This window comes from Pinus tabuliformis, chromosome 2_1 (genome assembly GCF_031772625.1).
Source record: "Pinus tabuliformis cultivar Carrire ecotype Pingquan chromosome 2_1, CPIR1, whole genome shotgun sequence".
In the NCBI taxonomy this organism is placed as follows: domain Eukaryota; kingdom Viridiplantae; phylum Streptophyta; class Pinopsida; order Pinales; family Pinaceae; genus Pinus; species Pinus tabuliformis.
This window is the reverse complement of record NC_142299.1, coordinates 609,182,404-609,206,829: the sequence shown is the minus strand read 5'-3', so window position 1 is coordinate 609,206,829 and position 24,426 is coordinate 609,182,404. Positions and strand designations below refer to the sequence as shown.

General features: G+C 40.2%; 1 protein-coding gene across 9 annotated transcripts in view; it reads left to right on the top strand.

Moving 5' to 3' along the window:
• Positions 1-24,426, top strand: part of LOC149201974 (pre-mRNA-processing protein 40A-like) — a 441,059-nt gene that overhangs the window by 125,696 nt on the left and 290,937 nt on the right. The gene's annotated exons all lie outside the window — the stretch shown is intronic.

The window sequence follows — 24,426 nt, the reverse complement described above, 5'->3', positions numbered from 1 at the left end:
GGCAGCAAGATTCATAACGTCTTTCGTGTATCATGCCTGAAGAAGGCATTGTGACAGCATGTGACAGTGACAGATGAGCTACCGCCCACAAATGATGAGGGCATTTGGTGTTGCAGCTAGAGGCTATTATTGATACTAGGGAGAGGCAGCTACGGAGCAGGACGGTTCGGGAATTCTTGGTGAGGTGGAAAAATTTACCGGATGTGGATGCCACTTGGGAGAGTGAGAAAATTTTGCAGCATCCATCACTTCAGTTGCTTGAGGACAAGCAACATTTTGTCGGGGGAGACTGTAATATTCCTAATTAGCCATGGCTAATTGGAATATTCGATTTTGCTCAATTTTGCCTTCTATAGTTATTTATAAATAAAAAGGTGAGGAAAAGGGGGACATAACTCACCTTTAGAATAAAGTCACTTCCTAGTAGCACAACGTTGTGACTTAAGGGGAGCCAAGGGGGCCAAAGGACCACGCAGAGATGGGGCCCACACAGACACTTGGAGGGACTGCATAGATGGAAAGGAACACGTGGCAAGAGAGGGACAACGTTGGAGGAGGTGGGCCTTGGGATTCTGAGAGGCCAACGCTATAAAGGAGAGGGGAGCCTCCTCATTTTGTCATTCGATTATGTGCATTTGAGCTATTCACTTCGACTTAGAGCACGCTGGCTGTTTAGCTGGTCTGCAGCACTATTTAGTGCATCGAGTGTCTCCGTTCGGAGATCTCACCCTTAGCCCCGGGGGACTTGAGTGCCTGCTTGGGCAAGGTAGTTTTCAACAGTCTTTGCAGGAGGATTGATCTTTGGAGTTAGGAGGAATTGAGCATTTTGGATAACTGCGCATTCTTGAGAGAGGGACGTAGTTCATTTGGTGGGAGTTCCGGACTGAGGGTTTTGCGGAGGATTTGAGCTAGGAGATTGAGCAGGGGATCAACCCTTGCATATTTGAAGATTTTGGCAGAGTTTCAGGTGGAGTTTTGGAGGATTCTATTCAGTGGCAGCGTAGAGCCTTGAGGGACAACGTAGATTCCCAAGGGGGTGATTTTCGGGGGTCGGCTATTTCAAAAAAGCTTTCTGGGTTTTTCTGGGTTTCTTGAGTAGAGTCTGACTTCAGAGTTTCAACATTTTATAAGGAGGGGAACAACCCCAAATCCTCGTTTGATTTCCAGTAGTGGTAGCAGCATGGCAGTTCTCCAGCAGCTTGGATGCAGTTCAGATAGAGGCCATTCCTTTGCTATTCTGAGTGTATTTCTTCACTTGCCTTGTGCAAGTCGAGGTGCTACCTGTCTGATCACCTCTTGTACTATTTCCATTATTCAATATAATAAAATGGCTTAGCATTCCTCTCTGCATTTCTTGAGTATCTGCTTATATTTCATGTTCACATTATTATATGTTGTACCACTGTTATTTTTATCACTTTGAGTTTCCTGGTCACTATATCATTTGGACGTGTTTGGTTGGAGTTTGCTTGGGTTTGAGGGATATCCTAGAAATGGGATATTACAAATATAAGCCGACCTGTTCTTATCAAGGGTTGTGTGAGCCAACATGAGTTTGTTACTCCATCTTGAAGCCGACTTAAAGAGGAGAGACAAGTGCTTGTCTTGGAGGGCTATTTGGCAATCTTGTAAACTAGTATACATTTTTAACATGCCCAAGAAGGGCTCTCCATACATGACATTGACTCTTTTGACTTTAATGACAAATCCTAAGGCTCTCAATGGGATCCATCTAAAAATAAAACCTCTTGCCCATGAAATCCATGAAGCAAGGCATTACAATAACAATTTTATTTTCTTCTTTTCATCATTTACAAAAATCACAATTACATGTGATTATGAAGATCGAACCTAGTTACACTTTTCAACACTCCCTCTTAACTAGGGAGATATTCATAATGGTACTTGGTCATTTTCAATCTGAAGAATTTCTCATAAGAAGAATCAGATTGGTAACCCATCTGTATAGCATCATATCAACCAACATTGTCACATAGCAAGGCCTTGACTAGCAACTCTATTTCTCCACTAGATCAGAGCACAATGCTAGCGAGACCATTGATTTATAGACACCATCATCATTGTCTCTCAAGGTTGTTAATTTTGGCAACTAGGGCCAAACTTCACCTTGGATAGCTCATATGAGGTAGCTCATATTTTTATTGGATTCCTCTCTCCGAGAGGTGTAGGATTGATCTAAAGATCATCCCATTCTGACATGTACAAATGAAATTATGAATTTATTTTGATTATGGATAAATTGTCAAGGTCGGCCAACAAACTAATGTAGGCTCAGAATCCCAACAGTCACGTCTATTCATCCTCAACGTCTATTCATTTGGACACTTCATTCACATCTCTCTCTTCTTGATTGGGTACGGATTTCTGAGGCTTCTCTCTCTTCACACGTGCGAAGAAGGGACTCTTCTTTTGCTGTCCCTGTGTTGACCAGAGTTGACCGAAAATTGCAGAAGGTTGTTTTGACTAGCGTTGACCATCTTTGACTGTGATTTTGTGTGGGGTATTTCTGTTTGGGTAGGCCACAGTTTTGGGCACGAAATCCGAGGTTGTTTGACCTCTGTTTGACCAACGTTGACTGTGCTAAGGTTTGTTGCAACGTTGAATTTTGTTGACCAGATTTGATTGGACTATTTTGGACTATTTTTGCGCTGATTTGACTTGTTATTGGAGGCCAAGTTGACTGAGTTTGACCGAGCTGTTTTGGAGGTCAAAATCTGCCCTGTTGACCAGTGTTGACTTTTTGGTTAGGGCTTTCTGTTTATTTTGTTTGGCTGATCAGATTTCATTGTGATTGGGCAAGTGAATATTGTATATTGTAGTCTCTCTCTCTGCTGAACTTTTGAAGAATTATAAGAATTGGTCAAGGGTTTGCCCACATTGGGGTTTGCCCCTGGATGGTGCCATATCTTGTGTCCTCTTGTCTTGGGTTGTCTTCTACTGTTATAGTTTATGTTCTATCTACATTTTACTATCATGATGATGTGATTGCTAAACTGGATATTGATATTGGGCTAATAAAGAAATTGAAGTAAAATTTCTCTAAGCATAAAACATACCATTGTTATCCAAAAATTTAACAAAGGTACATACTCCGCCCAGGTGTTCACAGAGTATGACCTACTTTGGACTATTCTTATCTTGGATAGCCAGTCCTCAAAGAATATCGGTTCTCTATGACTATTCTTATCTTGGATGCCCTATCTAATCCTCAAAGAGCATTGGATGCTAGATGTTTACCCAATCGTCCATTCTGTCTTCCCATTGTTATCCAAAAATTTAACAAAGGTACATACTCCACCCAGGTGTTCACAAAGTATGACCTACTTTGGACTATTCTTATCTTGGATAGCCAGTCCTCAAAGAATATCGGTCCTCTATGACTACTCTTATCTTGGATGCCCTATCTAATCCTCAAAGAGCATCAGATGCTAGATGTTTACCCAATCCTCCATTCTGTGTTCCCAGGTGAAGACCAGAATGATGTGTCTATTTCTCCCTCTCAATTAGGGAGGACATATCAATTCCAATAAAGGAATGTACTCATTCCTACAGAGGGAATATACTTAAGCTCCCTCTTGGCTTAGGAATTTCCAAGTTTCTTCCGAGTAAGAAACTTGTTTCCAAGCTCCCTCTTAATTAGGGACCTACAACATCTCCTCAGCTGGAGACGATGGGGCAATTGGCTCCTTGAAGAACTCCTTACTTCGATGTCATGAATTTCTTCTTTGTTACGGAGTCTTCATCTTTTGGAACTTCTTCATAGGGCACAGACCATCCATCACTTTCATTCATGAGTCAATCATGTCATCATTCCTTTCATCAGAAAGTGATTCATCAGTCTACATCTGGCCTTGCTTCATGTCATGCTGCCTTCTTCATATCATTTTCTTCGGAGGGATCTTACATCCTTCTACATGGTCCTCTGGGAAGACATCCATAGTTCTTCCTTTGGCGGTCCTGCATAAGCCCATCCAGATATTTGTTCAAAAATAAGAAATGAACACTCAAATCAAAATTACCTTTATGATGGCCTTTCATCATGTCATTGTCCAGTTTGCATCAACATCCTGCTTACATGTTGACATATTTCCCAAAGATATCCATTGTCAAGGGTGTCCATCTTTTTTTCAGACTTCCATCAGAGCCTTCATATCCTTCCGGGAGATTTCCTAGTCAAATCTTCTTGGTCTTCTGTGTTGAGAAATCTAGGACATTCAATAAATAACGATTTCTCTTCTTGATAATTGCTTGTGATGCTCTTTTTGTTCTTAATCTTATATTCAATTCTTCGTTAGCTTATTAATGTGTTCTTTCATCAAGACAATTACCAATATGGAATAATAAAAGAGACAAGTGACACAATATATAGGCTTCTCCAACCAGGGCCAAAATCTTTCACCTCTTGAGAGGAAAACCCAGTGAAAATTGTTCTTCTTAGATCTTCAATTGATAAGTACCAAGACCATGACACAGACCCTTGACTCTTGTCCTTCCAAGAACTGTGTCACCAACCTAAATATTCTGTCTCTTCCTTGCTTTGCCTTTTTCACACTGCTTTCCTCGGTTCCTTCTAGAGAATTCAGTCTCTATCCTTCTTACTGCTTCTCTTCGGCTTTCCCTAGAGAATCTCTATCTCTAGGTCTTTCTTGGGTTCCTTTAGAGAGAATTGGTCTCTAGGTTTCTACTTCGACCTCCCAGAAGATTCCTTCTTTTGTTGCCATAATTTCGCACTTCGTAGAAAATTCTGCTGCCCAGACTTCGCATTGCCCCAAAAGATTCTATTGCCCAGAAGAATTTTCACTGTCACAGAAGATTCTACTGCCCAGAAGAAATTTCGCTGTCCCAGAAGATTTTGCTGCCCAGAAGAAATTATGCTGTCCCAGAAGAAACCCTAATTTCGTATTACCCAGAAGAATCCTCTTTCTTTCTTCGCACTTCTCCTTCTCTTCCTTCTTCGTATTGCTGCTTCTCTTCCTTCTTTCACACTTCTTCTTGTCTCAAGTGAGTCAAGTTCTTGTCTTCAAATGGAGGACGAGTTAGGCTATATATACCCCTCCTTCATTGCCCTTTAGGCTGACTTGACAGCTGGAATTAGGCCGACTTGATCTAGCAGCTTTCTCATCATTTGTAGGCCGACTTGAAGAGGTTTGGTGACAAGTTCTTGGAGGATATTTTACATAGATAATATTGACCTTTTACAAAGTGTAACAAAACTTCATTTACATGATAATGACTCTTACATTTTATGACTAGATGACAAATATATCTTAAAGACTCTCAATTGTAGTCTTGACTCAAACAAAATCCTTGCTCATGAAACCCATGAAGGAAGTGAATAAAATAATTTCATTTTTCTTTATTTGCATCTTATTACATAAAATCATATTTACATCTCATTATGTAGACCGAACCTAGTTACACTTTTCAACACTCCCTCTTAACTAGGGAGGTATTCATAATGGTACCTTGGATTTTCTCAATTTGAAGAATCTCTTAAGAAGAATTCGGATTTTTATCTCATTTGCTATAGCATCATACCAACCAGCATTGTCATATAGCAAGGCCTTGACTAGCAACTCTATCTCTCCACAAGATCAGAGCACAATGTTGGCGAGACCAATGATTTATAAACATACTCATCATTGTCTCTCCAGGAACATACCTCACACTGGTTTTCTCAGGGTATATTCCATGAGGACTATTCTTATCTTGGACTCCCCAGTCCTCAAAGAATATCGTTCCTCCACAACTATTCTTACTGTTGGATGCCCTATCTCATCCTCAAAGAGTATCGGATGCCAAATGATTACACAATCCTCCATCCTGCCTTCCCAGGTGAAGAACAAAACAACATGTCTATCTCTCTCCTTTTCAAACCAGGAGGATATATTCCATTAAAGGAATGTACTCATTCCATCACAAAGGAATGTACCTAAGCTTCCTGCTTAGGAATTTCCAAGTTTCTTCCAAGTAAGAAACTTCTTTATCATGCTCCCTCTTAACTAGGGACTTTCTGCAACTTCTCTTGTGGAGATCCTGGAACAACCAACTGCTTGAAGAGCTCCTTCCTTTAATGTCATGAATTTCTTCTTCGTTAAGGAGTCTTCAACTTTGGGGACTTCTACATAGGGCACAATTCATTCATCACTTTTATTCATGAGCTAGTCATGTCTTCAACTCATCAGAAAGTGATCCATCATATCTTTCATCTGTCTTTGCTTCATGTTATTCTGCTTTCATGCCATATTTTTTGGAAGGACATTACATCCTTCTATATGGTCCACCTACATAAGCTCATCCATATATTAGTTCAAAAATAATCAACGAACATATCAAATCAAGGTTACCTTTACCATGACATCTTCCTTCAAGTATCAACATCTTGCATGCAGATTGACACATCTCCTACTGATATTCATTGTCAAGGGTCTCTATTTTTTTTTTTTCCGACTTTCATCATAACCTTCACATCTTTCCGGGAGATCTTCTAGTCAAATCTTCTTGGACTTCGGATGTTGAATTCCTTCTATCTTCATTGCATATCATCACAATCTCTTCCTATCTCTTCATACTTTATTCCTAGGAGCTTCCAATCTTAGTTCCTGATTGTAGTCAGTTTCCTCATGATTCATATGAGAACATATTATGTTGATTTCATCTGGTGTGACTTATGCTTTGCTGCAAACTTTCAGAGGAGGAGATCCTTTTCTTTTCTTTGACCATAGTGATCTATATTACCTGCAACCATATGACTTCTACCATAGTTCGTGTAAGCATACATACCTCATCTTCCTTTCGGTCATTCAGACTTCTTGTAGCAACTTCAGTTGAACGAGGGAACTTCATCTTGCGATTCCTGTGATGTCATCATACCTTCATTCCTTGAATCCCACGAGATGGAATTCCTGTTGAAAACCTTTTGCTTCCTTTCTTGATTAGTGAATCCTCGAATGAGAATTCCATCAGAGAGACTCGAGGATGTTTCATATCCTTACTCGGCAGATGTTTTCTTTATAGATTCTGTACGATGACTCTAGTTTATAATGACCTTCATTTCTTACTATACATATCACTGAGGTTTCCTAAGAGCTTTTTATTCTATTGTAAACAATAAAATTTATCCCAAACATACTTTCTTCTTCCCATGTCACAAGCTCTTACTTCTAATGCTTCCATCATGATGCTCTGTTAATGTATTCTAGTTTATAATGACCTTCATTTCTTACTATACATATCATTGAGGTTTCCTAAGAGCTTTTTATTCTATTGTAAACAATAAAATTTATCCCAAACATACTTTCTTCTTCCCATGTCACGAGCTCTTACTTCTAATGCTTCCATCATGATGCTCTGTTAATGTATTCTATCCTATCTATAATTTACAAGTGAAAATTACCTTCTTGTGAGGAAGATCATCTCAGTCCCAGAAGATTTTGTTGCCCAGAAGAAATTTCACTGTCCCAGAAGAAACCCTAATTTCGTATTACCCAGAAGAATCCTCTTGCTTTCTCCCCACTTCTCCTTCTCTTCCCTCTTCGTACTACTGCTTCTCTTCCTTCTTTCGCACTTCTTCTTGTCTCAAGTGAGTCAAGTTCTTGTCTTCAAATGGAGGACGAGTTAGGCTATATAAAGCCCTCCTTCGTTGTCCTTTAGGCTGACTTGATAGATGCAATTAGGCCGACTTGATCTAGCAGCTTTCTCATCGTTTGTAGGCCGACTTGGTGACAAGTACTTTGAGGATATTTTACATAGATAATATTGACCTTTTACAAAGTGCAACAAGACTTCATTTACATGACAATGACTCTTACATTTTATGACTAGATGACAAATAAATCCTAAAGACTCTCAATTGGAGTCTTTAGTTAAAAACAAAATCCTTGCTCATGAAACCCATGAAGCAAGTCAATAAAATAATTTCATTTTTCTTTATTTACATTTTATTACATAAAATTATATTTAAATGTCATTATGAAGACCGAACCTAGTTACACTTTTGAACATTCCGGATGTTGATTGCCTTTTCCATGGTTGCATATCTCACGATCTCTTCCTTCCTTTCTCCACACATTTCATTCCCAGGAGCTTCTAATCAGAGTTCTCAATTGTAGTCAACCACCTCATACTTCATATGAGGACATATAATGTTGATTTCATCTAGTGTGATCCATGCCTTCAGGCAACCCTTTATAGGAGGAGATTCCTTTCCTTTGATCATGCTTCTCAAGATCGAGCAGTGATCCATGTTACCTGCAACCATACATCATCACTTTATAATATTGAATACAAACATACATACCTCTTTTACCTTTAGGTCATTTAGGCTTCTTTCAGCAGCTTCCTTGATTGAAAAGAGCTTCAACCCCTTGATCTGCTTCATCTCTCATGTCATCATACCATCATCCCATGAATTCCACAAGTTGGAGTTCTTGATGAAACACTTGCTTGCTCTCTAGATTGGTGAACCTTTTGATGAAGATTCGATCAGTGAGTCTTGAGGATCTTGCATATCCTTATCCAGTAGATGTTACCTTTTGATGTATGATGAGCCTTGTCTTGGATGACTTCTTCCTTTCCTTAAGTTTTCAATGAGGTTCCCAAGAGCTATATCCTTCATATTTGACTGGCATAGATTTTGTTCCAATTGTCCTTCATGTTTCCCTATGGTGATCTCATAAACTCTTGCTTCTAATGCTTTTTCTCTTCCCTGGACTTCCTTCTTTCAACTTCCTCCACTTCTTTGGTGAAATGGACTTATTCTCTATCTTCTTCGTCATTGCCCTTCTCAACCTTAGGACAATCTTTCCTACGATGCTCATAACATTGAATCTGAGATATGTTCTACTTTTCCTTTTGACAAATGTCCTCAACCCGTCTTCTTCTATCTTGCATAGAAACCACAAGTTGTTGAATGGGATAGCCTTCTTATCCTTATAAACATTTGTTACCTTGTTTATGAGTTAGTGCATTTAGAACAAAGGAGATTATTTCCTTATCTGAAATCATCTCTCCCAAATCTTGCAGTTGAGATCTTATGAGGATATCCGTTCATCCTTTGATACCTTCAATTTGTGTAGATCAGATCTAAGTGACATGACTTTCTTTATTGCATCTTTAGAGAATAGTTATACCAACTTATCATATATTTCTTTCGATGTCTCTGATCGTGCTATATAGGGAAAGAGGGGATCTTTGACTTGATTTCATAAGAATCTCTGGAGCCCTTTTATCCCTTTCCATGCATTAAGATAATGCTTGACCTTCGGATGGTTTGGAGACTTTTCCATTGATATGATCAATGACTTCACTTCTTTTGAGGACTATGTGTATCCTCCTTTTCCATGCAAGGATGTTTGATGACCCAACCAACTTATAGATCTCCTTATAAAATGAAGTCATTTACTAAATTAGATTATATAAGAAAAAGTACTTAATTGTCAAGTGAAGATAAAATCTTCAACTTGATCCTTTGTTGATGGTGATCGATGAGGATGTCTTGATGCTTCCTCTGGTGATCTTTAAGGATAAGGAGGGGATCCTTGCTTCAATGAGAGGGAACTTTCCCTATAGCCTTTTGAAAATGATGACAATGCCTTTAGCCTTCTTGCTTTCAAGATATTTTGACTTCTTCGGTGGTAAATGAGTGCAGATCTAGAAATGCTTCTAGAGTTTCGACTTTCTCCTAGACGATGTGATCTTTGTCCTTGAAGTGCTTCTCTTGGATGTCTATACTTCGGGCTACCTTGCTTTTGTAGATCTCTTCAACTTGATGAGGGTCATGTGGTCTTTTGATTATGACTAGAGGATCCCAAGACTTTTGTTGGTGTAGACTTCTTCCTCGATTTAGGGTTGGATGCTTTGATGTAGATCTCGACTTGCTTTGATGTCATTCTTGAAAATTGATCCTTGAGTGTCTCTTTGATTAGATGCCCTTCCTTAACTGTCACCTTACCTCTGATACCATGTTGAGAAATCTAGGGCATCAATAGTTAGGTGATTTCTCTTCAATTAGTAACTGCTTGTGAGTGTATTTCACTTCATTAGATTAGGATCTTCGTTACTTAAGTTATTAATGTTCTTCTTCATCAAACAATGACCAATGGATGGATATAAATAGACAAGAGACATAGAATGTAGGCAATGAGCCAGGGCCAAAACCTCTCACTCTTTGAGAGGAAAACCCGCACAAATTGTTCTTATGGAGATTTCAATTGACGAATACCAAGACCAAGACCCTTGACCTATTAACCACTCCAAGACCAAGACACAAGTTCTTTTGACAGTCACCATTCTTCTTGACTCCTCTTCCACTTCGACCTTCTTAGCATTGAGACATTGTCACCATCGAGATCTTGTCACTATCTTGACACCGAGATCTCTTTTTGCTGTGAGACCTCCACGCTGTCATATTACTGAGACCTTTCTTCTATGATGGCACAGATATAGCACTGAGACCCTTAATGAGGTTCCACCGAGATTGTGGCACTATGGTGAGACTTCATCACTGTGTATACTGCAAACTTGTCACTCATTAACTGTAGCCTCGTTACCGAACTGTGTTTCTCTGTTTAGGGCACTGAAACTTCTTCTCTAAAACAGTCATCCGAATCTCAAAGATGATCCGAACTTCTCACTGCCCCTGTCCACCTGAAATCATAGAGAGACATATCCGAACTTCATTCTGCCACTGTCCATCTGAAATCATAGAGACATCCGAACTTCTGAAGTATCTGAATTGTAATCCTTCATTAGGCCACCCGAGATCCAAACTTGTCTTTGTCAGTGTCACCCGAAAAATTGAGAGAGAGATGTCTGAAAATCTGTCATTGTGGAATAGGCCGAGGTGCCTATTTATATTGGTCTCCCATGAATATAAGGCAACTTGTACTTATGAAGGGTTGTGTGAGCTGACATGAGTTTGTTACTCCATCTTGAAGCCAACTTGAAGAGGAGAGATAAGTGCTTGTCTTGGAGGGCTATTTGACAATCTTGTAAACTAGTATACATTTGTAACATGCCCAAGAAGGGGTCTCCATACATGACCTTGACTCTTTTGACTTTAATGACAAATCCTAAGGTTCTCAATGGGAGCCATCTAAAAATAAAACCTCTTGCTCATGAAACCCATGAAGCAAGGCATTACAATAATAATTTTATTTTCTTCTTTTCATCATTTACAAAAATCACAATTACATGTGATTATGAAGATCGAACCTAGTTACACTTTTCAACAATGACAAGCTCGTGGAGCGTTGAGGCTTCTTTCCATGTGCTCAACTCCAGAGCATTGTGTTGTCGCCTAAATTGTACACAAGAATGCGACAACGCTCAATGTAGGGACTACCACTCTGATCCTTGTCCTCTCTGTTTAAGGTGGGTAGTCCCTAAGGCTAAGGGGGGTAGTCCCTAACGCTGAAATGATGAGGAACTTGTTGGGAACCAACAAACCATGGAGACACAATTGAATGGCCTAGCAACTTGGTTGAAATTAAGAGGCAAGTATGATTATTAAGCACAATTAGATTAGATTCCTTAAGGTTATAAGTTAGAGAGCAGTGTCTTTAAGAATTAATTACTTGCACAATATGAATTAAATTCCAGGTTACCAGATGAACAATTGCTTCTGGATGTAAATTCTATCCTAGATGAAATGCATGACCTAAATCTATGTGAGATACAAGCTCTTGGTAAATTTTAGTTTGAAGCATAATCTAAGTGAATCCTTCTTCTCAAGAGAACTGCAAGGTCACCTATGTTAACTGCGAATGAGGGTCTAGAGTCCTCAAATTGTTTGAAGAAGGTGGTCCTATTTCTTACAACCAAGCTTATGCTTGGAGGTAAATTTTAGGAATGCACTTCTAAGCCTAGAATGAAGATGCAAGATATGAGTGATTTCTTTAATGAGATTATTAGATGTGTTAAGTACTTCAAGAAGATTATATTACTTGAAATCAATGATGCTTATTCAACATAAAATGACAAGAGAAATTAAATGAAGCACTTAGAGGACAATTGAAAGACTATCTCAATGAAGCAAGATAAAGAATTCCATTGAAACAAAATTAACAATTCCAATTTCTTCAAGAGCTTCTTAGAGCTTATCACTATGTCAACAAGATCTCATTTAATTCTTATTGTGACAATGTGATTTAACAATTAGGCACGAGGACAATCTTATATTAATTACTGCTTGGATCATAACCAATGAAGCATGATAAATGATTATGACAAGTGGTAATAGAGATCAGCACAAGATGAGATTGCTAACAGTGATTAACAATAAAACAATGATATAAGATGCAAAGAGGCAAGCTATCTATCTTGGCAATGACAATGCAAGAATGCTAGAGACAAGTCAATGCAAGACTTATATGATTAATTCACCAATGAACTCCTCACAACGCTATCATGCACCAGACTTAGACAAATCAGACCAGCCACTTATTAGTATGAAAATAGTCCCAAAGTTGACAATGGAAGCTAGCAAGCACAATGGTGATTAAGCCCTTGAGTGATGAATGGTACTTCGTAGAGTTATTAGGCTTATTTAGAACTATATTTAAGCTTCTTTAAGGTGTTTAACATTTGATTATGCCACTGTTAGATTACTCTTCAAATCTGATGTATTGTGACAGTCCACAAAAGAGAGGAAGGGAGAGGGAAACAAACCCATTAGGCATAGTGACCTGGGTTCAATGGAAAATTTGACTTGTTGGGGCACAAAAGAGGCAAACTTTGACTTTGAAAGAGAAATACAAGGCCTCCAACACCTGCAACCACCAATGATTAGACTGAAAACTCAAGGAAATGCTCTCAAACCCCACAACTAGGTCTAGGTTAGTTGAGCAAAAGTGGCAAGTGCAAGCCCCAAAATTTGATGTATAGCCTTCAAAACTTGGATATTTGTCCTTGAAGAGACATGCAACTCAAATGTATTAGCATGAAAAGAAAGTTGGAGGATGGATCAACCCACCTAGGGGTTGCGACTAGGGATTTTAGGCCCTCTAATGCTTCCAGACCTAGAAGTAACCTTAAGGCTCTTGGCTAGGCTTTCAAGGACTTGAATGATGAGTCAAATGATCTTTTAGCCCTTGAAAATTTTGTTCAATGGATAATAACCCTGCAAAACCAAGATTAGCCCAAAAATTGACAAAAATATGATGAGCAAACACTACAAATCCTTGCCAAAAATCATAATAGGCCCACAAAACAAAGTGTTAGCCCTTGAAATCACTTGCAAAGATGAATTTAAGGCCTTCTAAGGTTGCGGCTAAGTGTTCAAGGCCAAATCAGGACTACAACTAGGGATAATTAGCCTAATTAAGGTTGTGGCTGAGGCATAGAGGCTTGAAAACCCTGCGGCTAGGCTTTAAGGGTCTTTAAACCCTTGCGACAACCTCTTTCAAGCAAGAAATATCAATCACAAGCCCAAAAATGATCTCCAACACTAAGAAACCACCGACAAAATCACTCTAGAAGATAATTACTAAAGAAAACCCCAGTTGCAGTAGAAAACAAGCCCTCTAGGGCTAGCGACTTCCTCTTCTAGGCTAGGTGTTGCAATTTGAGCACTCGAGTCTTGTAGATTAGGTCTTAAAAGGCCTAGATCAGCCTTCCTTGGTTGAACACACTTCTTCCTTGCTCTGGATGACTCCTTCTAAGGTTGAAAACCCTCTCGAAACCTAGCCGTTTTGGCTAGGATCCTCACACTTGAGTTTCCCTTTCCTTTGGCACCTGCAAGTCCATTAATAGAGCTAAGCCATAAGATCTAGAAAATTCTAAAATAAAAACCCCAAAATATTATTCATAAATGAGAAAAATAATATGCAAGGGTTAGAAATAATTTACAAATTATTTACAATAATCTACAAGAAAACATTAACTCTAAATAGCAAATAATTCATTTATAGCCCAGGTAGATTTTGAAAATAAGTGAGAAATAATTTGTGTTGTGATGTACCAACCCAAACCCTACGCAATAAATCGTTAGATAAGCTCAGAGTTCATACAAGATGCGATCACCTTGATGTCTTTGTACTTGGGTCACACCCAAGCGCTGAATATCTAAAGATCTCTACACATAAGATAGTATATTAGTTCAAGAGGGGCTTGATTCACACTATCTCCTAGGTACAATGTGCTTACTCTAACGTAGTACCTAAAGCAAGATACCTGTGCTAATAGATAATCCAACCACTGGATATGGAACAATAATATTCAGTTAAAATAATTAGAGTATTAAAATAAATTCAACACATACCATGAACCATCAAGTGAGAGTACGCCTTGAATTGAAGCCCCAAAGACGTTTTCTTAATGCAGAAATTCCAGCAGAGCTTAGCTCAGTACAAAATATTTTCAACATAGTTGTGTTGAAATTTCTAATTATTACCATTAGAAATTTAATTTGTATTCTTTTGGTTTATTTCTTCTATTTGTTAAATTCGAACAAGTTATTTAAAACATATAAATAACGAAATAAACACAATATAGTCTCAACATCTACAGATCGACAACTGAAAGAAAACAAACACACAAGTGACACCGTTATTTTTGGACAAATGTCCCCGGAAAATCCCAACTTGGGAAAACCGGTGTAGCTATTCTGAGGGTTTATTATTATGCAATATTCCTTGAGTACAACTGGGTGCCAAACTAGCTCACCCGACAGAGAAAAACAACTGGCAGTAATACCTCTCTATTCGGAAACAGGGATTCAGAAAACCTGTCCCACAAAACCCTCTCCAGCAACTCTGAAGCACTGTGTCAGCTTCTTGTTGCCCTGCATCAGCCTCGAAACCCTCTGCGTCAGCTCTCTGAGGCACTGCGCAGCCTCTGGGACCCTCTGCGTCACTCCTGTAGCACTCTGCGTGGATGACGTAGGCCCTCTGGCCTCTGCGCTGTCTCTGCTGGGCTCTGCGTGGCTTGCTCTCGCTGCTACTTCGTGCTCTCTACCTCTGCGCTGGTCTCTTGACACCATCTCTACCTCTCTGTCCAGTACTCACTGACCCTCGCTGCTGAACACTGATTCGACTTTGCTTAGCAACCTCGCTCTAGCAAATCGAATGACTGATCACTCTAGTGTATTCTCCAAATGACCCTCAAGCCTCCTCTTATACTTTTCCTGTTGGTCCTTCAACGGCTGAGATTACATCTCTAATCAATGATTAAGATTAGATTTGGCTTGATCCATGACTTTTGGAACCTTCTAACCCAGTTTTATATTAATACCCATTAATATGAACTCCATTAAAAATATTAATTATTTTAATATCTCACAAACCGGGTACAATCTGTCCAAACCATTTCTAGGTCTTGGAGATCTCATGTGCTTTAGCCTCTCCACCAATTTTCATGGCTAGAGAACATCCGATGCTACCCCAAATAAACACTCCCTCTTAGCGATGACTGTGCTCTAGTAATACTCCACATTGAGCATCACTCTGATTATACGACACCAATACTTGTGCTGATGCTAGGCATCCCTGCCTAACATCCTCTGCACTGCTGCATCCTGTACTGCTGCCGATGGCTCAGCCATTGCCATTGCTGCATCCGTACGACAACTCCCTTTGCATTCGTGCTGTTGCTGGTCCTTTCTCCCAACACTGCATCTGCATTGCAACCCCCTCTCGTCACGTTGCATCGTGCTACTGCGATTGCATTGCAACTCAGTTATTGAGAAGTAAGTAACTGATCCACCCAACTTATGACATCCCTTTTAGGCTAGAAACACTCCCGATGCTGAAGCTCTCTCTACTACTATCTCGTGCTCCCTGTACTGACCTCTGCGCTGCTGCAACAACTACCTGACTCTTGCACCGTAGCAAACCTCTCTGTGCCATCCTGCATCATTGCAACACTCTCCCTGCCTCTCGCACTGTTGCAGCCTGCTAGTCTCGCGTTCCCTGGGGACTCCTGCATTTTAGCACTCTTTGCCGCTTCATCCACATCTGTTTCTACTGGCATCCGCCAGTCCTGCTACTCTCTCTTCGGGGCTCCCGTAGCAAGGTATAATCCAAGAAGTTGGGTACTTCAAGGATCCTGCTCTTCATTGCCTGTAGTCCTCCTGACTATAGGTCGATGTCTCCGACTCTCCCCACCTCTTCTCTAGAGGTACATGAGCACTCATGGCACAATCGTCATCCTCCTCGACCTCCTTCTCTGCCTTCACTGGCGCTGCCTTAGAGTCAGACGCCTCTCCCTTACTCTTCTTCTTCGGACACTGGTTCACATAATGACCCAGTTCCCCACAGTTGAAGCATTTGACCTTGGAGAGGTCCTTTTTCTTCCTCTTCTCTTGCTTTCCCGCAGATGCTAGAGCTGCATCCTCTTCCTCTTCCTTCTTGATCCAGACTCCTTTGCTGCTACTTCCCGTCTTGCTCAACCGCTTGATCTCCTCTTGGCGAAGAGCTGCCCACAATTCTTCCCAATCTGGAAGATACGCCTTGCCCAGTATGCTCTGGAAAAATGTCTCCCACTCCTTGGAGACTACGTTAAGTGTGGTCCTCACCAACATCTCCTCATCTGGCGTGGCCCCTATGGAAGTCAGTTGGTCCCGGATCTCCTTCAACCAACCAAGGAAGTGATCTATCTACTCCCCCTTCTGCATCTGGTATGACCGCAACCATAGTTTTTAAAACCGTTTTGAAAAACCGGTAACCGGTCAAACCGGCCGGTTAGCTAGCTGGCCGGTCCGAACCGGCCAAAAAACCCGGTTGGAAGGCCCCCTTCGCCCAGTTTTTGCCCTAACCGGTGAAAAACCGGCCGGTTTAGGACGGAACCGGCCGGTTTGTATCAAACCGGCCGGTTCTGTCCTAAACCGGCCGGTTTTAGGCATGCTGTTCAAACGAAACAGTTTTAACTTACAATACATCTCTGCTATACAAACCCTAAGCAAAAATCTTCTTTGATCAATAGCACACAATCTAACAAAACATTCTTGGAGCTCTGGGCATCAACAACATATTATCAGCATCCTATTCAACATCATACTCAGCAGATCAACAATTTATGAGTCAACAATAGTATACTGCAGCAATGAACAAATCAACCAGCAAGTACTTTACAGCCTCGGAAATACTTCTCCAAGTTAATCCATATGATGTCTCTGTCAACAGGTAGCAGCAGACTTCAAATTATAATTATTTCCTTAGAGGTTCACCATTCAACACACCAAGCATTATACAATAGCAAGGGCCAAGAAAGACTATAGAAGATCTATAGCAACCTTTGTAACATTGAGAGTCTTTTATAACAGCCCTGATCTCATTCCAAACATCATGCAATAGTAAAAACAAACATAGTGTAGCTTCTAAATATCAATTATGAGCATACAACAGCATAATCAGACAGTATACCTAATGCAAACCTCTGTTTCCGCTTCAGGAACAATGACTTAACTGATCTTAGCTTCAAAATGCAGATATGACATACAAGTTTTGGACCTTAGAGCGATTTCACCTTACCCAGTACCAGATTGCAGACCATTGTATCAGTGTGAATCGACTTCATCAGTCATAAGTTTTAAATCAACAGATCACCTGTGTAACCACACTGCAAAGGAACCTCACCATCACTCAAATCAAGAACTGAGTCAAACTCCCACAACCAAATAAAGATGATGCTACCAAGAAAGCATGCTCAGCAAGAGAAAATCTCATTTACTATGCTTTGAGAACAAAACATTCTTAAGAGGGTGGCAATGTAGTAGGAACAGTACTAATTATGCCAATGAAAGGTCAAAGGCCACACACCTCGTGACCAATCACTGTATATCTATACACAGTCAAGAGGCCCAATGTTGATATCATTCTTAATAAATTCTTATCAATCAATCATTATCCAGTATTTTAATTTACAATTGCAGATATACTCTATCAATCTTAGTAATAAACAAGGACTATTTATTCCAGTCTCCATCCATGAGGTGGTTATGGGACCCCACATCAGTGCTTACAGCAACCTTAGTCACCTAAACTAATTTAAAATAATGGTCAGCTCTTAAACCATAGCAATACAAGTAATGACGGTGCAAAAAGGCGGATTTTGACTGTGGTTTAGGGGTTTTGGGGGGGAAGTAAAGGTGTTTTGATATATTCACCTTTACATGGTATATAAATGAGCAAACTTTGCATATTTTGTCTCTATTGGCTTGGAATCATGGTTTTACATCTTAAAAATAGTTTTGTTTCATTAAAAATTAATTATTTAATGTATTTTTTAAAAACCGGTTCGTTTAGACCAAACCAGTCCCGGTTAGACCGGTTCCGGTCGGTAAACCGGTTCATTAGGTGGACCGGTCCGGTCGCCGGTTCCGGTTTTAAAAACACTGACCGCAACTGATTCTCAAGTAACATCTTCCTCTGCACGGAAGTATGCTGGTACAATTTCTTCAAGGCGTCCCACATTTCCTTTGCCGTCTCCTGCTCAGCAATATGTTGGACCACATGATCCTTGATCCCATCAAGAATGATGCATTTCGCCTTGGCCATTGCCTCCTCATACTTCTCATTATCAGCGGGTCAACTGGGATCGCCATTGTTCTCAAGGCGAAGGCCTTGATGCGATGTTTATCTAAAATGGACAAGGTCCTGGCCTTCTAGACTACAAAGTTGGACACCCGTCCAGTCTGTCCTGATCCCTCAGCCCATTCATGGCCATCTCTCTGCTCTTCTGTCGACTTCTCCGAGTCTCTCTACTTCTCGCCAAGAACTTTTTTGCTGGACTCCCTCTAAGTCACGATTTCCCTTATGGAAACCCTCCTGCCAATTGTCGGGTTGCACCTCTCTAATCTTTTGTGCACCTGCAACACTGATCCAGATTCCTTGGCTAGAAATCCGCCTCGATAGCAACTCCCTCTACCTTGGTTTTGCCCCGTTAGGTACTGTTCTGCCCACAGTGCCCCACCAGCGTTGCATCCGCAAATTGCCCACAGCTTCCTATGCCCCAGCAACTGAAGCACTGAGCCTCTAGGCTTTGTGCAATCCTGGCACTGGCAAAACAACTCCCTTAGCCAATTGCATCAACCCTCCTGGTCTCTGCGTGATCCTCTTTCTGCCTTCTTCATTCTCTGCACTGGCCTCTCTCTGGCTCGGACTGATGACACAATCCCTCTGTCACTCAAGACAGCTGATTCTGCTGCAAATGCTCTACTTAGTTGATGCCTTCAGCTCTCCTGTGATTGGCAACCATGCTTTGGTACCATGTTGAAATTTCTAATTATTATTGTTAGAAATTTAATTTGTATTCTTCGGGTTTATTTCTTCTACTTGTTAAATTCGAACAAGTTATTTAAAACATATAAATAACGAAATAAACACAATACAATCCCAACATCTACAGATCAACAATTGAAAGAAAACAAACACACAAGTGACACCGTTATTTTTGGACAAACGTCCCCGGAAAAACCCAACTTGGGAAAACCGATGCAGCTATTTTGAGGGTTTATTATTATGCAGTATTTCCTTGAGTACAACTGGGTGCCAAATTGGCTCACCTGACAGAGAAAAACAACCGACAGTAATACCTCTCTATTTGGAAATAGGGATTCAGAAAACCTATCCCACGAAACTCTCTCCAGCAACTCTAAAGCACTGCGTCAGTCTCTTGCTGCTTTACGTCAGCATCAGAACCCTCTGAGGCACTATGCAGTCTCTTGGACCCTCTGCGTCAGCCCTCTAAGGCACTATGCAGTCTCTTGGACCCTCTGCGTCATTCCTGCAGCCCTCTGCGTGGATGAGGCAGGCCCTTTGGCCTCTGCACTGTCTCTGCAGGGCTCTGCGTGGCCTGCTCTGGTTGCTACTTCTTGCTCTCTGCCACTGCGCTGGTCTCTCGGCACTATCTCTGCCTCTCTGTCCAGTACTCACTGCCCTTTGCTACTGATCACTGATTCGACTTTGCTTCGCAACCCCGCTCTAGCAAAGCGAATCACTGATCACTCTGGTGTATTCTCCAACTGACCCTCAAGCCTCCTCTTATACTTTTCCTGTGGTTCCTTCAATGACCGAGATTACATCTCTAATCAACGACTAAGATTATATTTGGCTTGATCCATGACTTTTGGAACCTTCTAACCCAGTGTTTTTTTCCCCTTGGAAAAATCGTAATTTTCATTAGTAAAGGAAAATTACATGTTGTATATGCGAAGTGCATATGTTGTATGCGAGGTGTTGTCGCGTGGATTGACACGACAACCCTCAGACCGGGGGCTGTCACTCTGATCCCCGATCCCTCCGTTTAAGCCTGTCTCCCGCGGCTAAGGGGGGTAGTCCCTGTGAGATGATGAGGCCAACTGTCGACCAGTTGGGTGGGAGACACGATACACGATATGATAAGCACTAGATGGATTTAGAAATTTAAAAGACCAGTGCCTTGTGGAGTTAATTTTTAATCGATTAATTATCAGATGCTGAGGAATATAAACCATGCAGAGCAAGCATTTATCATCAAAGCTCGAATGATGCAAGATATCAGTTAAAACGACGACGCTCTTATAATGACAAAAGCTCAATAACGATATTCAGTAATTAAAGAGATGAATGCTTTCAAATAACCACGAGAATCATGAATTATTAACCAGATATCATATTCGCATCTCGACTTGAAAATTTTAGATCTCAGCATGAAAGATAATAAATCCCGAAAATGACTGGATCTGACGAAGAGAATTTTCCACAAAAAATTTTTGCTTTTCAAAATAATTTTTTTTTTTTTTAATTTTTTTTTTTTTTTTTTTTCTTTTTTATAAAACAAAAGTTAAAAATGAAATCTAAAAATTTAATCTAAAACTAAACTATTTTAAAAATAAAACTAAATCTAAAAGAAATTATAAATAAATCTTTTTTATTTTTTTATTTTTTCATAAAATTTAAATCTAAACAAAATAAAGTCCTAAACTACAATAATAAATATATAAAAAAAGTTTAACTAAAAATCTAACAAAACCCTAACACATTTCTTTTGCATTTTCATATATATTTTAAAAGGAATAAAATCAAAACGAAATTATAAACAAAACTAAATTTAAATGAAATTAAAATCTAACTAAAACAAAGTCCTAAATGCCTTTCCATTATTTTTTTTTTATATGCATATATGTAAATATATTTTATTTAAACCTAAAAAGAAAAATACGTGAGCCTATCCGCACACTGTAAATGAAACGCATAAAAATAAATAAAAACGTTAAGCGTAATCCAAAAATCGTGCTGACTTTAACCCGTGGAATTGCAAACCTGAGAGAAATTTACCACCTGGTGCAGACGTAATCGACTGAGAGCTTGAGCTTGATGGCGGGGAAATGCAGCGGAACGAGTGCATGCGTTAGAATATTTCAAACCTGGAACAGAAGACGCGTTTACCTACCTCTGCGTATGCATCTGAGTCGAGGCCGTCCTTAAAACGAAACCATTTGAATGTGCATCACAACCGAAAGCCTCAAGCCGTCAAAGAGTTACGCTGCGATTTTATTTCCTTGCTAGCGACTGCGGCGATCAGGAGAAAGATGCGTGGATGGGTCCAATGTCGAAGTTTTCTGCGATGAAAGCCTGAGCCCGAAAACGCAGTTTGAAATTACATGAAGAATGCCGAAAGGGATTGATTTAATCAGATCTTGATACCGTAAAAATCCCCTTTTGATTCTGTCGGCAGTTTGAATAAGGAACGTAACACTGCAGAGCTCGCAGACACGATGAAGCTGACGGCGGTAGATGGACACAGTCACGCCTTCGCCAAAATAGAAACCGGGACCTTAAATATTTGAATTGAAGTGCAGGTTGCTGGCGCTGTCGGAGGTTTGAAATCGATTTCAGAATAATCTTTCATACAGTTGGTGCACGGCCGCAATGATGCCCAGCACATAACCTATGAATATCGACTTGCTTATCAAAATGCTGGAGCAGAATATTTTCACGCCGGCAGTTTTGCTTTACACACAGGCATACGCTCCTTGAAATGGATCCAAAACTGTCATTGATTTATCATAAATATACCGGATTGGCGTTTATCATTACAGGTGCAGTGGGCGAGAAGATTGACGGCGGTCCTGCAATTACAAAAAAGACAAAAATCCAATGAAAACTGCATAAAGCAAAAACTCGAAACCCTAGATCAGCTTAATAATTTACAGATTTGAACCCTTAACAGCCAGATTCAGCAATAAGCACAGAAACATTTTAAAGAACAGAAATTTCAGACTGTCACTGTGAAGAACTTCAGAAAATCTCTCATGCAAATTAAAAATAAATTGAATGATAGACCCAGGATCAAATCCAACTGGGCTCAGCAAAAAATGCTTGCGGGAGTTGGCTGGTTCAGCCGAGAACTTCCCCGAACGCCCACAAAATTCCCTCAGAAAATGTTTTCTGCACAGCTCAAAACAACCGTCAATAAAGAGGGCAAAAATGCTGCTAGATCTCAAACAGTAATGGAGATACCTGCCATTACTTCAGAAACCCTAACAACTCTCAAACCCTAGCAAGTGGACAAGATACCTGTGCCCACAATACTCTACAAAAAAGCTATTATTAATGGCTGAAAAGAAAATATGCAGAAAATTAAACAATCTCACAGCATTTCAAGAGAGTAACACCAGCAAGATATGGACCCCAAAGTCTTCTTTTATTAACCAGAAACAGATTTACAAGAGAGCTTCTTCAGTATCAGACTCACAGATCTTCCAATGATTTGAAATGACCCCTAGCACCCTATTTAAAGGAAATGATCCCAACGGCTAGTTCGAGTGATCCATGCTGAAATGATCTCGACCGTTGATGAGGATCAAGACATCTCTTGATCTCATCCGTCGATTTATTAAAAAATAATATTTTGCATGCATTCACTTAAAATATTATTATTTTATTAGTTAGGGTTTTTGCTCTATTTTTTAATTTTTTTATTATTTTATTAAATGGATCATCGAACTAAGCCTTCGGAAACATCACCTAGGACCTAGGACTTAGGACTCATGAGGGGATTTAAAACATTTTTCAACCCTCAAGACACATTACATCATGACTTTTACAATTTACATCTTAAGGGGACAAACCCACTTAACATAGACCCTCATAAATCACCCAGTTCTGCGACAGGACTATAATCTAGCAGATTATAACACTAGGATTCTCTTAAAGTTCGAATGACAAAATCCATCCCGGCTTTGGGGTCAGGTTTGAAGGAAAACTCTGCCGATCCATGGATCGGTGAGACGAAAAACCTTCCGGGACGTAGATTACCACTAGAAAGTTAGGTTTACCTAGGCAATTCACATACACGACTCATGTCTGCTAAGATTATTTACAATTCATACATGCACACTGGGTTTACAATCAAAATGATGAAACTGCTGATGACTGCAGGATGGCACGGATATGCTGATCAGGTGCTGCCCCTTTTTGCAAAGAAAAAGGGGGGGGGGGTACTACATGGGTAGTTGACCAGTAGAGGTCAACATGAGGCAAAGTGCTTGTCGAAAATAGGAGTATCCAATTTAACAAAAATAGTGCCGTGCATCCACGTAGGGAGGCATTGTTCTACGGAGATTGTTCAGCAAAGAAAAACAAAATAACTCTACATAGAGAGTGTATGTCTGCTAAATATACATCTGATAATTTAAAAGTATAAAATATTTACATATGCTAGAAAATGTAAAATACAAGCTCTAGTTAAGCCATTTAGTTTGTAATGTCCATAATAGGTCGATGGTAAAATTGGTAGTGAGTACCATCCCTCTGTTCTCGAATCAGCCATGTGTCGGAAGGCATGACTGCGACTTCTTTGGATAATAGATCGACAACTGTGTTTCATTCTCTTTCATCTTCTTCGTCTGTAGAGAGTGCAATACTTCTTGTGCTGTTCCGACCGCCTCATGGATCTGACGATCTTGCAAGAAAGCAAATTGCTCAGGAGAAATATGAGTGGATAGGATGGGGCGGAGACGATTGGCAGTGATTTTGGCAATGATTTTATAAATGCAGTTGCACAGGGATATGGGGCGGAGACGATTGGCAATGATTTTGGCAATGATTTTATAAATGCAGTTGCACAGGGATATGGGGTAGAAATCATCAAAGGAGGCCGGGTTGTCGGATTTGGGAATGAGGGCTATGAAAGTGGTATTGAAAGCTTCATACATCTTGCCATTGAGCCGACAGTCTTCAACAACCTTAAGGAGATCTGCTCCAAGAGTCTCAAAAAAAGCCAAGTAGAACTCCACCGACCATCCATCTGGCCCTGGGCTTTTGTCGTGCTTGAACCATTTTAATGTGGCCTCAAGTTCCCCTAGAGTGACTTCCCTGTTCAGTTCCATGGCAGTCTCCTGATCCACAAATCGGGGAAATAGTTGTGCCACTCGAATGACTTCAGCAAGAGTGGCATTTGGAGGTGCCCTGTAGATCTGCTTAA